Source organism: Hyperolius riggenbachi, chromosome 7 (genome assembly GCF_040937935.1).
Source record: "Hyperolius riggenbachi isolate aHypRig1 chromosome 7, aHypRig1.pri, whole genome shotgun sequence".
Classification (NCBI taxonomy): domain Eukaryota; kingdom Metazoa; phylum Chordata; class Amphibia; order Anura; family Hyperoliidae; genus Hyperolius; species Hyperolius riggenbachi.
In genome coordinates, this window is record NC_090652.1 from 32,131,839 (window position 1) to 32,141,838 (window position 10,000).

At 39.2% G+C, this 10,000-nt stretch overlaps 14 non-coding genes across 14 annotated transcripts; all 14 read right to left on the minus strand.

Annotated features, from left to right (window-relative positions):
- Positions 1-343: 343 nt before the first annotated feature.
- TRNAC-GCA (transfer RNA cysteine (anticodon GCA)) lies at positions 344-417 on the minus strand. The gene has a single exon. It is a non-coding gene; the product is annotated as a tRNA-Cys (tRNA).
- Positions 418-1,139: 722 nt separating this feature from the next.
- Positions 1,140-1,211, minus strand: TRNAC-GCA (transfer RNA cysteine (anticodon GCA)). The gene has a single exon. It is a non-coding gene; the product is annotated as a tRNA-Cys (tRNA).
- Positions 1,212-1,783: 572 nt separating this feature from the next.
- On the minus strand, positions 1,784-1,855 carry TRNAC-GCA (transfer RNA cysteine (anticodon GCA)). Its single transcript has one exon. It is a non-coding gene; the product is annotated as a tRNA-Cys (tRNA).
- Positions 1,856-2,428: 573 nt separating this feature from the next.
- On the minus strand, positions 2,429-2,500 carry TRNAC-GCA (transfer RNA cysteine (anticodon GCA)). Its single transcript has one exon. It is a non-coding gene; the product is annotated as a tRNA-Cys (tRNA).
- A 723-nt stretch (positions 2,501-3,223) lies between these two features.
- On the minus strand, positions 3,224-3,295 carry TRNAC-GCA (transfer RNA cysteine (anticodon GCA)). Its single transcript has one exon. It is a non-coding gene; the product is annotated as a tRNA-Cys (tRNA).
- A 572-nt stretch (positions 3,296-3,867) lies between these two features.
- TRNAC-GCA (transfer RNA cysteine (anticodon GCA)) lies at positions 3,868-3,939 on the minus strand. The gene has a single exon. It is a non-coding gene; the product is annotated as a tRNA-Cys (tRNA).
- Positions 3,940-4,662: 723 nt separating this feature from the next.
- TRNAC-GCA (transfer RNA cysteine (anticodon GCA)) lies at positions 4,663-4,734 on the minus strand. The gene has a single exon. It is a non-coding gene; the product is annotated as a tRNA-Cys (tRNA).
- A 572-nt stretch (positions 4,735-5,306) lies between these two features.
- TRNAC-GCA (transfer RNA cysteine (anticodon GCA)) lies at positions 5,307-5,378 on the minus strand. Its single transcript has one exon. It is a non-coding gene; the product is annotated as a tRNA-Cys (tRNA).
- Positions 5,379-6,100: 722 nt separating this feature from the next.
- Positions 6,101-6,172, minus strand: TRNAC-GCA (transfer RNA cysteine (anticodon GCA)). The gene has a single exon. It is a non-coding gene; the product is annotated as a tRNA-Cys (tRNA).
- A 749-nt stretch (positions 6,173-6,921) lies between these two features.
- Positions 6,922-6,993, minus strand: TRNAC-GCA (transfer RNA cysteine (anticodon GCA)). The gene has a single exon. It is a non-coding gene; the product is annotated as a tRNA-Cys (tRNA).
- A 572-nt stretch (positions 6,994-7,565) lies between these two features.
- TRNAC-GCA (transfer RNA cysteine (anticodon GCA)) lies at positions 7,566-7,637 on the minus strand. Its single transcript has one exon. It is a non-coding gene; the product is annotated as a tRNA-Cys (tRNA).
- Positions 7,638-8,360: 723 nt separating this feature from the next.
- Positions 8,361-8,432, minus strand: TRNAC-GCA (transfer RNA cysteine (anticodon GCA)). The gene has a single exon. It is a non-coding gene; the product is annotated as a tRNA-Cys (tRNA).
- Positions 8,433-8,965: 533 nt separating this feature from the next.
- On the minus strand, positions 8,966-9,037 carry TRNAC-GCA (transfer RNA cysteine (anticodon GCA)). The gene has a single exon. It is a non-coding gene; the product is annotated as a tRNA-Cys (tRNA).
- A 572-nt stretch (positions 9,038-9,609) lies between these two features.
- Positions 9,610-9,681, minus strand: TRNAC-GCA (transfer RNA cysteine (anticodon GCA)). The gene has a single exon. It is a non-coding gene; the product is annotated as a tRNA-Cys (tRNA).
- Between the last annotated feature and the right edge of the window lie 319 nt (positions 9,682-10,000).

The following is a 10,000-nucleotide window of genomic DNA, read 5'->3' on the forward strand; positions in this document are numbered from 1 at the left end:
AGCACATGTGTATTTGGCAGCAGATGTAGAAGCCCAAAGTTCTTCTGGTTTGCTAATTTGAGTGGAGGACTTACATTGTAGACATTTTGTAGCTTTTGCTGTTCTTTTGCAGGATCCTTTAAAATACGTATGGAAAGAAAAAACAAATTTACTTTGAATATGTGAAGAAAAGAACACTTCAGAAATGTGGTTGCTTGGAGGGAGCATGTGAACTTTCACCAAGTTACTACGATTCTGCAGCATAACAGGATATTTTGATTAACGTAGTTCTCTTTATTACTGCCTTGAGAGTATTGGTTTATGTAAAGAGTTTAGAGAAAGAGCAAAGAGCTAGATCATGTCAAGGGGGCACTCGAATTTTTGAACCAAGGACCTCTCGATCTGCAGTCGAATGCTCTACCACTGAGCTATACCCCCACGCTCTGTTCACCTTTTCTGACCATTTTAAATAGTTTCTCTCATGTAGTCCATGAAAGCATTTCAAGCGTTAACTTGGAGTTTGTTAAGGTTGGACAGAGTTAAATGATAACTCTTAGAGACTAGAGATGGTCAATGAGACAGTAATAAATCCAGGTTGCATGCAAATTGAATTAATATTGTAGGCAGCTTGGAAATGCGTTAATCGTCAGGAAGTGTATTTGAATGTCCCACTTCCATGACGCTCACAATTTGCATAATAATCTGCATGAAAGCTAGAATGATGAGCATGTTACGGACCATGGCCGCAAGAGACACTTTCGTCAGACCCAGAAACTTCTCATTCTGCAGTTGCCATTTCTGCCACTGCATTAGACCCCAGCACATGTGTATTTGGCAGCAGATGTAGAAGCCCAAAGTTCTTCTGCTTTCTAATTTGAGTGGAGGACTTACATTGTAGACATTTTGTAGCTTTTGCTGTTTTTTTGCAGGATCCTTTAAAATACGTATGGAAAGAAAAACCAAATTTACTTTGGATATGTAAAGAAAAGAACACTTCAGATATGTGGTTGCTTGGAGGGAGCATGTGAACTTTCACCAAGTTACTACGATTCTGCAGCATAACAGGATATTTTGATTATTGTAGTTCTCTTTATTACTGCCTTGAGAGTATTGGTTTATGTAAAGAGATTAGAGAAAGAGCAAAGAGCTAGATCATATCAAAGGGGCACTCGGATTTGAACCAAGGACCTCTCGAACTGCAGTCGAATGCTCTACCACTGAGCTATACCCCCACGCTCTGTTCAGCTTTTCTGACCATTTTAAATAGTTTCTCTCATGTAGTCCATGAAAACATTTCAAGCGTTAACTTGGAGTTTGTTAAGGTTGGACAGAGTTAAATGATAACTCTTAGAGACTAGAGATGGTCAATGAGACAGTAATAAATCCAGGTTGCATGCAAATTGAATTAATATTGTAGGCAGCTTGGAAATGCGTTAATCGTCAGGAAGTGCATTAGACCCCAGCACATGTGTATTTGGCAGCAGATGTAGAAGCCCAAAGTTCTTCTGCTTTGCTAATTTGAGTGGAGGACTTACATTGTAGACATTTTGTAGCTTTTGCTGTTCTTTTGCAGGATCCTTTAAAATACGTATGGAAAGAAAAAACAAATTTACTTTGAATATGTAAAGAAAAGAACACTTCAGAAATGTGGTTGCTTGGAGGGAGCATGTGAACTTTCACCAAGTTACTACGATTCTGCAGCATAACGGGATATTTTGATTAACGTAGTTCTCTTTATTACTGCCTTGAGAGTATTGGTTTATGTAAAGAGTTTAGAGAAAGAGCAAAGAGCTAGATCATGTCAAGGGGGCACTCGGATTTGAACCAAGGACCTCTCGATCTGCAGTCGAATGCTCTACCACTGAGCTATTCCCCCCACGCTCTGTTCAGCTTTTCTGACCATTTTAAATAGTTTCTCTCATGTAGTCCATGAAAGCATTTCAAGCGTTAACTTGGAGTTTGTTAAGGTTGGACAGAGTTAAATGATAACTCTTAGAGACTAGAGATGGTCAATGAGACAGTAATAAATCCAGGTTGCATGCAAATTGAATTAATATTGTAGGCAGCTTGGAAATGCGTTAATCGTCAGGAAGTGCATTAGACCCCAGCACATGTGTATTTGGCAGCAGATGTAGAAGCCCAAAGTTCTTCTGCTTTGCTAATTTGAGTGGAGGACTTACATTGTAGACATTTTGTAGCTTTTGCTGTTCTTTTGCAGGATCCTTTAAAATACGTATGGAAAGAAAAAACAAATTTACTTTGGCTATGTAAAGAAAAGAACACTTCAGAAATGTGGCTGCTTGGAGGGAGCATGTGAACTTTCACCAAGTTACTACGATTCTGCAGCATAACGGGATATTTTGATTAACGTAGTTCTCTTTATTACTGCCTTGAGAGTATTGGTTTATGTAAAGAGTTTAGAGAAAGAGCAAAGAGCTAGATCATATCAAGGGGGCACTCGGATTTTAACCAAGGACCTCTCGATCTGCAGTCGAATGCTCTACCACTGAGCTATACCCCCACGCTCTGTTCATCTTTTCTGACCATTTTAAATAGTTTCTCTCATGTAGTCCATGAAAGCATTTCAAGCGTTAACTTGGAGTTTGTTAAGGTTGGACAGAGTTAAATGATAACTCTTAGAGACTAGAGATGGTCAATGAGACAGTAATAAATCCAGGTTGCATGCAAATTGAATTAATATTGTAGGCAGCTTGGAAATGCGTTAATCGTCAGGAAGTGTATTTGAATGTCCCACTTCCATGACGCTCACAATTTGCATAATAATCTGCATGAAAGCTAGAATGATGAGCATGTTACAGACCATGGCCGCAAGAGACACTTTCGTCAGACCCAGAAACTTCTCATTCTGCAGTTGCCATTTCTGCCACTGCATTAGACCCCAGCACATGTGTATTTGGCAGCAGATGTAGAAGCCAAAAGTTCTTCTGTTTTGCTAATTTGAGTGGAGGACTTACATTGTAGACATTTTGTAGCTTTTGCTGTTCTTTTGCAGGATCCTTTAAAATACGTATGGAAAGAAAAACCAAATTTACTTTGGATATGTAAAGAAAAGAACACTTCAGATATGTGGTTGCTTGGAGGGAGCATGTGAACTTTCACCAAGTTACTACGATTCTGCAGCATAACGGGATATTTTGATTATTGTAGTTCTCTTTATTACTGCCTTGAGAGTATTGGTTTATGTAAAGAGATTAGAGAAAGAGCAAAAAGCTAGATCATGTCAAGGGGGCACTCGGATTTGAACCAAGGACCTCTCGGTCTGCAGTCGAATGCTCTACCACTGAGCTATACCCCCACACTCTGTACAGCTTTTCTGACCATTTTAAATAGTTTCTCTCATGTAGTCCATGAAAACATTTCAAGCGTTAACTTGGAGTTTGTTAAGGTTGGACAGAGTTAAATGATAACTCTTAGAGACTAGAGATGGTCAATGAGACAGTAATAAATCCAGGTTGCATGCAAATTGAATTAATATTGTAGGCAGCTTGGAAATGCGTTAATCGTCAGGAAGTGCATTAGACCCCAGCACATGTGTATTTGGCAGCAGATGTAGAAGCCCAAAGTTCTTCTGCTTTGCTAATTTGAGTGGAGGACTTACATTGTAGACATTTTGTAGCTTTTGCTGTTCTTTTGCAGGATCCTTTAAAATACGTATGGAAAGAAAAAACAAATTTACTTTGGATATGTAAAGAACAGAACACTTCAGAAATGTGGTTGCTTGGAGGGAGCATGTGAACTTTCACCAAGTTACTACGATTCTGCAGCATAACGGGATATTTTGATTAACGTAGTTCTCTTTATTACTGCCTTGAGAGTATTGGTTTATGTAAAGAGTTTAGAGAAAGAGCAAAGAGCTAGATCATGTCAAGGGGGCACTCGGATTTGAACCAAGGACCTCTCGATCTGCAGTCGAATGCTCTACCACTGAGCTGTACCCCCACACTCTGTTCAGCTTTTCTGACCATTTTAAATAGTTTCTCTCATGTAGTCCATGAAAGCATTTCAAGCGTTAACTTGGAGTTTGTTAAGGTTGGACAGAGTTAAATGATAACTCTTAGAGACTAGAGATGGTCAATGAGACAGTAATAAATCCAGGTTGCATGCAAATTGAATTAATATTGTAGGCAGCTTGGAAATGCGTTAATCGTCAGGAAGTGTATTTGAATGTCCCACTTCCATGACGCTCACAATTTGCATAATAATCTGCATGAAAGCTAGAATGATGAGCATGTTACGGACCATGGCCGCAAGAGACACTTTCGTCAGACCCAGAAACTTCTCATTCTGCAGTTGCCATTTTTGCCACTGCATTAGACCCCAGCACATGTGTATTTGGCAGCAGATGTAGAAGCCCAAAGTTCTTCTGCTTTGCTAATTTGAGTGGAGGACTTACATTGTAGACATTTTGTAGCTTTTGCTGTTCATTTGCAGGATCCTTTAAAATACGTATGGAAAGAAAAACCAAATTTACTTTGGATATGTAAAGAAAAGAACACTTCAGAAATGTGGTTGCTTGGAGGGAGCATGTGAACTTTCACCAAGCTACTACGATTCTGCAGCATAACGGGATATTTTGATTATTGTAGTTCTCTTTATTACTGCCTTGAGAGTATTGGTTTATGTAAAGAGATTAGAGAAAGAGCAAAGAGCTAGATCATGTCAAGGGGGCACTCGGATTTGAACCAAGGACCTCTCGATCTGCAGTCGAATGCTCTACCACTGAGCTATACCCCCACGCTCTGTTCAGCTTTTCTGACCATTTTAAATAGTTTCTCTCATGTAGTCCATGAAAGCATTTAAAGCGTTAACTTGGAGTTTGTTAAGGTTGGACAGAGTTAAATGATAACTCTTAGAGACTAGAGATGGTCAATGAGACAGTAATAAATCCAGGTTGCATGCAAATTGAATTAATATTGTAGGCAGCTTGGAAATGCGTTAATCGTCAGGAAGTGCATTAGACCCCAGCACATGTGTATTTGGCAGCAGATGTAGAAGCCCAAAGTTCTTCTGCTTTGCTAATTTGAGTGGAGGACTTACATTGTAGACATTTTGTAGCTTTTGCTGTTCTTTTGCAGGATCCTTTAAAATACGTATGGAAAGAAAAAACAAATTTACTTTGGATATGTAAAGAAAAGAACACTTCAGAAATGTGGTTGCTTGGAGGGAGCATGTGAACTTTCACCAAGTTACTACGATTCTGCAGCATAACGGGATATTTTGATTATTGTAGTTCTCTTTATTACTGCCTTGAGAGTATTGGTTTATGTAAAGAGATTAGAGAAAGAGCAAAGAGCTAGATCAAGTCAAGGGGGCACTCGGATTTGAACCAAGGACCTCTTGATCTGCAGTCGAATGCTCTACCACTGAGCTATACCCCCACACTCTGTTCTGCTTTTCTGACCATTTTAAATAGTTTCTCTTATGTAGTCCATGAAAACATTTCAAGCGTTAACTTGGAGTTTGTTAAGGTTGGACGGAGTTAAATGATAACTCTAGAGACTAGAGATGGTCAATGAGACAGTAATAAATCCAGGTTGCATGCAAATTGAATTAATATTGTAGGCAGCTTGGAAATGCGTTAATCGTCAGGAAGTGTATTTGAATGTCCCACTTCCATGACGCTCACAATTTGCATAATAATCTGCATGAAAGCTAGAATGATGAGCATGTTACGGACCATGGCCGCAAGAGACACTTTCGTCAGACCCAGAAACTTCTCATTCTGCAGTTGCCATTTCTGCCACTGCATTAGACCCCAGCACATGTGTATTTGGCAGCAGATGTAGAAGCCCAAAGTTCTTCTGCTTTGCTAATTTGAGTGGAGGTCTTACATTGTAGACATTTTGTAGCTTTTGCTGTTCTTTTGCAGGATCCTTTAAAATACGTATGGAAAGAAAAACCAAATTTACTTTGGATATGTAAAGAAAAGAACACTTCAGATATGTGGTTGCTTGGAGGGAGCATGTGAACTTTCACCAAGTTACTACGATTCTGCCGCATAACGGGATATTTTGATTATTGTAGTTCTCTTTATTACTGCCTTGAGAGTATTGGTTTATGTAAAGAGATTAGAGAAAGAGCAAAGAGCTAGATCATATCAAGGGGGCACTCGGATTTGAACCAAGGACCTCTCGATCTGCAGTCGAATGCTCTACCACTGAGCTATACCCCCACGCTCTGTTCAGCTTTTCTGACCATTTTAAATAGTTTCTCTCATGTAGTCCATGAAAACATTTCAAGCGTTAACTTGGAGTTTGTTAAGGTTGGACAGAGTTAAATGATAACTCTTAGAGACTAGAGATGGTCAATGAGACAGTAATAAATCCAGGTTGCATGCAAATTGAATTAATATTGTAAGCAGCTTGGAAATGCATTAATCGTCAGGAAGTGTATTTGAATGTCCCACTTCCATGACGCTCACAATTTGCATAATAATCTGCATGAAAGCTAGAATGATGAGCATGTTACGGACCATGGCCGCAAGAGACACTTTCGTCAGACCCAGAAACTTCTCATTCTGCAGTTGCCATTTCTGCCACTGCATTAGCCCCCAGCACATGTGTATTTGGCAGCAGATGTAGAAGCCCAAAGTTCTTCTGCTTTGCTAATTTGAGTGGAGGACTTACATTGTACACATTTTGTAGCTTTTGCTGTTCATTTGCAGGATCCTTTAAAATACGTATGGAAAGAAAAAACAAATTTACTTTGTATATTCAAATTTACTTTGAATATTCAAATTTACTTTGAATATGTAAAGAAAAGAACACTTCAGAAATGTGGAGCATGTGAACTTTCACCAAGTTACTACGATTCTGCAGCATAACGGGATATTTTGATTAACGTAGTTCTCTTTATTACTGCCTTATGAGTATTGGTTTATTTAAAGAGTTTAGAGAAAGAGCAAAGAGCTAGATCATGTCAAGGGGGCACTCAGATTTGAACCAAGGACCTCTCGATCTGCAGTCGAATGCTCTACCACTGAGCTATACCCCCACGCTCTGTTCAGCTTTTCTGACCATTTTAAATAGTTTCTCTCATGTAGTCCATGAAAGCATTTCAAGCGTTAACTTGGAGTTTGTTAAGGTTGGACAGAGTTAAATGATAACTCTTAGAGACTAGAGATGGTCAATGAGACAGTAATAAATCCAGGTTGCATGCAAATTGAATTAATATTGTAGGCAGCTTGGAAATGCGTTAATCGTCAGGAAGTGCATTAGACCCCAGCACATGTGTATTTGGCAGCAGATGTAGAAGCCCAAAGTTCTTCTGCTTTGCTAATTTGAGTGGAGGACTTACATTGTAGACATTTTGTAGCTTTTGCTGTTCTTTTGCAGGATCCTTTAAAATACGTATGGAAAGAAAAAACAAATTTACTTTGGCTATGTAAAGAAAAGAACACTTCAGAAATGTGGCTGCTTGGAGGGAGCATGTGAACTTTCACCAAGTTACTACGATTCTGCAGCATAACGGGATATTTTGATTAACGTAGTTCTCTTTATTACTGCCTTGAGAGTATTGGTTTATGTAAAGAGTTTAGAGAAAGAGCAAAGAGCTAGATCATAGCAAGGGGGCACTCGGATTTGAACCAAGGACCTCTTGATCTGCAGTCAAATGCTCTACCACTGAGCTATACCCCCACGCTCTGTTCACTTTTTCTGACCATTTTAAATAGTTTCTCTCATGTAGTCCATGAAAGCATTTCAAGCGTTAACTTGGAGTTTGTTAAGGTTGGACAGAGTTAAATGATAACTCTTAGAGACTAGAGATGGTCAATGAGACAGTAATAAATCCAGGTTGCATGCAAATTGAATTAATATTGTAGGCAGCTTGGAAATGCGTTAATCGTCAGGAAGTGTATTTGAATGTCCCACTTCCATGACGCTCACAATTTGCATAATAATCTGCATGGAAGCTAGAATGATGAGCATGTTACAGACCATGGCCGCAAGAGACACTTTCGTCAGACCCAGAAACTTCTCATTCTGCAGTTGCCATTTCTGCCACTGCATTAGACCCCAGCACATGTGTAATTGGCAGCAGATGTAGAAGCCAAAAGTTCTTCTGTTTTGCTAATTTGAGTGGAGGACTTACATTGTAGACATTTTGTAGCTTTTGCTGTTCTTTTGCAGGATCCTTTAAAATACGTATGGAAAGAAAAACCAAATTTACTTTGGATATGTAAAGAAAAGAACACTTCAGATATGTGGTTGCTTGGAGGGAGCATGTGAACTTTCACCAAGTTACTACGATTCTGCAGCATAACGGGATATTTTGATTATTGTAGTTCTCTTTATTACTGCCTTGAGAGTATTGGTTTATGTAAAGAGATTAGAGAAAGAGCAAAAAGCTAGATCATGTCAAGGGGGCACTCGGATTTGAACCAAGGACCTCTCGGTCTGCAGTCGAATGCTCTACCACTGAGCTATACCCCCACACTCTGTACAGCTTTTCTGACCATTTTAAATAGTTTCTCTCATGTAGTCCATGAAAACATTTCAAGCGTTAACTTGGAGTTTGTTAAGGTTGGACAGAGTTAAATGATAACTCTTAGAGACTAGAGATGGTCAATGAGACAGTAATAAATCCAGGTTGCATGCAAATTGAATTAATATTGTAGGCAGCTTGGAAATGCGTTAATCGTCAGGAAGTGCATTAGACCCCAGCACATGTGTATTTGGCAGCAGATGTAGAAGCCCAAAGTTCTTCTGCTTTGCTAATTTGAGTTCTTTTGCAGGATCCTTTAAAATACGTATGGAAAGAAAAAACAAATTTACTTTGAATATGTAAAGAAAAGAACACTTCAGAAATGTGGTTGCTTGGAGGGAGCATGTGAACTTTCACCAAGTTACTACGATTCTGCAGCATAACGGGATATTTTGATTAACGTAGTTCTCTTTATTACTGCCTTGAGAGTATTGGTTTATGTAAAGAGTTTAGAGAAAGAGCAAAGAGCTAGATCATGTCAAGGGGGCACTCGGATTTGAACCAAGGTCCTCTCGATCTGCAGTCGAATGCTCTACCACTGAGCTATACCCCCACGCTCTGTTCAGCTTGTCTGACCATTTTAAATAGTTTCTCTCATGTAGTCCATGAAAGCATTTCAAGCGTTAACTTGGAGTTTGTTAAGGTTGGACAGAGTTAAATGATAACTCTTAGAGACTAGAGATGGTCAATGAGACAGTAATAAATCCAGGTTGCATGCAAATTGAATTAATATTGTAGGCAGCTTGGAAATGCGTTAATCGTCAGGAAGTGCATTAGACCCCAGCACATGTGTATTTGGCAGCAGATGTAGAAGCCCAAAGTTCTTCTGCTTTGCTAATTTGAGTGGAGGACTTACATTGTAGACATTTTGTAGCTTTTGCTGTTCTTTTGCAGGATCCTTTAAAATACGTATGGAAAGAAAAAACAAATTTACTTTGGCTATGTAAAGAAAAGAACACTTCAGAAATGTGGCTGCTTGGAGGGAGCATGTGAACTTTCACCAAGTTACTACGATTCTGCAGCATAACGGGATATTTTGATTAACGTAGTTCTCTTTATTACTGCCTTGAGAGTATTGGTTTATGTAAAGAGTTTAGAGAAAGAGCAAAGAGCTAGATCATATCAAGGGGGCACTCAGATTTGAACCAAGGACCTCTTGATCTGCAGTCGAATGCTCTACCACTGAGCTATACCCCCACGCTCTGTTCACCTTTTCTGACCATTTTAAATAGTTTCTCTCATGTAGTCCATGAAAGCATTTCAAGCGTTAACTTGGAGTTTGTTAAGGTTGGACAGAGTTAAATGATAACTCTTAGAGACTAGAGATGGTCAATGAGACAGTAATAAATCCAGGTTGCATGCAAATTGAATTAATATTGTAGGCAGCTTGGAAATGCGTTAATCGTCAGGAAGTGTATTTGACTGTCCCACTTCCATGACGCTCACAAATTGCATAATAATCTGCATGAAAGCTAGAATGATGAGCATGTTACAGGCCATGGCCGCAAGAGACACT